The following is a 3,005-nucleotide window of genomic DNA, read 5'->3' on the forward strand; positions in this document are numbered from 1 at the left end:
AGCACACTCTTTTTCAAAGAGAAATACACAAATTTGCAAACTTACAAGGAAAACCTCACAAGGCAATATGTTTGCACAATTCTAGAACAAGATAAAAAGATGATTTCAAATGAGCACAAATTGTGTTCTTGAAGGAAAAATGAATATTGAAAGGAAAATTGGCTTGATTTGCACAAACTTGATGTTTGATGCTTTCTCTCTTGTTTCTCTATGATTTCTTCTTTCTTGTTGTTGATCAATGGCTTCAGAACTTGTTTAAATACTCCTTCAAATGATTCTGAACATTGGGGATGGTTAGTGGAGTCAATATAGCCGTTTAAGTGTGAAAACAATTAATAAAATTAGTTGGGAGCGTCTGTGCATCGATGCATACCTATGGTGCATCGATGCATCAAGTGTAAAATTCAAATATTTTGACCGTGGGACCCTTAGTGCATCGATGCATGAAATGCATTCGATGTTTCAAAATAGCCAGAGTGCATCGATGCATGGCTGGTGCATCGATGCATCAAATGCATTCAATGTTTTCATAAAACTCTGAGTGCATCGATGCATAGTATATGCATCGGTGCATGAAATGCATTTGATGTTCAATTTATTCAATGGTGCATCGATGCATGGATTGGTGCATTGGTACATCACTCTGAAAAATTGATTTTAGGCTTGATTTTGGTTCAAAATACTTTGTGAAAATTGTTTCAAAAATATATTAAGTATAAAACACAATTTTACACATTTAGTAAGGTTTGAAATTGATCTTGAAGACTTGGAGTAATAATTTGATATTCGAGTAATTAAATCGAATATACTTAGAAAATCATTTGTAAAATCTTAAAATTCATTTATACTTAATTTGTTATATCAAAACATCAAAATGTTTTCAACAATGTTCAAAAATCCCATTCTTATCTCTAATAAAGCCAACTTCTCACACAATTAAACTCAAATTCGAACAAATAAATCTATCTACTATAATAAATCGATTAAGGACTCTTACGTCAACGCTCGAACATTGAATTAGAAAAGTTGGGTCATTACAAATATCTCTTCCTTAAAGAAAATTTTATCCTCAAAATTTTCTAAAAGAAGCGGATGTAGACATTGAAGTTATATAATACGACTTTTTCGAATCCCCTAAAGGACATTTTGTATGAAATCTATTAGCACTCGAAGCTACTTGCTCTCTTTCTTGGCCACGATCCTCATCGACACCAATGCCTCACATACTCATTCCCTTTCACATCTTCTGTGCTTTCATCTTTCCTGAGGTGGTACCTCGATGAATACCTTGTCGTTAACTACATCGAATAACAAATTTAAGGAAATTTGCTAGATAATAAAACAAGTGCAAAAAATCATTTCATATGTTTAAAAGCATATGATTTAATATGACCATTGGATTTAAGATGATTTTCAAGTTAATTTTTAACCATTGAATTAAAAGGGTCAAGATTGATATTTTGGAAATTTATAATGGCAAAGTTGTAAACTACTATTGTTTGGTATAATTTTAGCCTTTGGATGAGAAAACCTATAAGGGAAAGATTGATATTTTGGCTTGATTAGAAACATTATGTTATAAAGGCAAAATGATAATTTTACATTAAAATTCATTTTAAGTATTAATAGTAAAAAAATGACTAATCAAAAGGAAAAAAAAAAACTTTAAGAGAACCCCTCACTTTGATGCTACTATCTTGAACTCCAAAAAAACAACATTAGGTAAGTTTAATTTTGACTTTTAAGCTTTTTAAGTTGCATTTAAGGTTTAGACATGAAATCCAATTTTGTTCTCCATTAAATTCTCTACAATTTGGTACCATTTTTTCATTTTCTTATTAGTATAGGTTATGAAATTTGAGGAGAGAAATTTGGGGTTTAATGATTCAATTGAATTGATGATGAATTATGAAATCTTATATGTCGTTTTATCATATTTATATTTGATTGAAGTTGAAAATCAATTGTTAAAGCTATAGGAATCTATTTGGCTATTATGGAAAAGTTTAAGTTTTGAGATGAAAATTTATTTTGAGTTTTGTCACGAATGATTAAGTGTTTATAAAGTTTTAAAGTGTTGTTTAAAGAAAAATTCAAGGATATATTATGAGAGACCAGTTTGGTAATTTTGAAAAAAATAAGGGCCTGATGTGTAAATGTTTTTTATGATTGAAGTGATTAGAAAATGGTGTTATTTTTCATAAATGGATTGTTTGAAGTTTGAATCTTAAATTTAAGATTAAAGGACTAGTTCAGTTATTAAGGAAAGTTAAAGGTAAATTGTATTTGAAGTGTTTAGATAATTTGTTAACATGCAAACTTCATTTTTTTTAACTAGAATATGAAAGTTGGAGTTGAAGTGTTGAAAGAGAGAAAATAAATTTTTGATGGAATTACGGTATTCAAGATTAATTTGAAGCATATGAAGTTTATATACCTCAAATTTATATTTATTGGATTTTTAGATGTTTATATTTGATTAGTGAGCATGGTTAGAATTACATTCCAAGTGTATTTTGGATATTGTGTGTCTTGTATGTGCTTGAAGCATCCAAATTTAGTCAAGGCGAGGTGAACAAAAGAGGAAAGAAAAAAGAACAAGTTTGAAGCTTTTCAGGAGGTTACATTTTGGGTTGGTACGTAATATTAAGGAAGACTTATAATATATAGTTATACATAATATTAAAACTTTTTTGATTTTATTATGAAATTTTTATAATATACTTTGTTAATTTTGAAATTGAATATTTTTTGGTATGAACTGCCCATTGCATTATCACATGATATTTTTGATGTATCTATATATATAGGTTTCTTTGATAATTGACTGATATTTGATTTTAATAGAAATGCCCATTGTATGCAAATTGAGAGTTCTTGGTATAGTTAGCATGTTATAGAGTCTTAGCAACTACATTAGGCACGTAGTACATATGTGTTGATGGTGCAAAAGTACTTTCAGGATACATTATATAGTACATATGTGTTGATGATGTTATAGTGTT

Source organism: Hibiscus syriacus, unplaced genomic scaffold, assembly GCF_006381635.1.
Source record: "Hibiscus syriacus cultivar Baekdansim isolate YM2019G1 unplaced genomic scaffold, ASM638163v2 tig00113725_pilon, whole genome shotgun sequence".
Lineage (NCBI taxonomy): Eukaryota > Viridiplantae > Streptophyta > Magnoliopsida > Malvales > Malvaceae > Hibiscus > Hibiscus syriacus.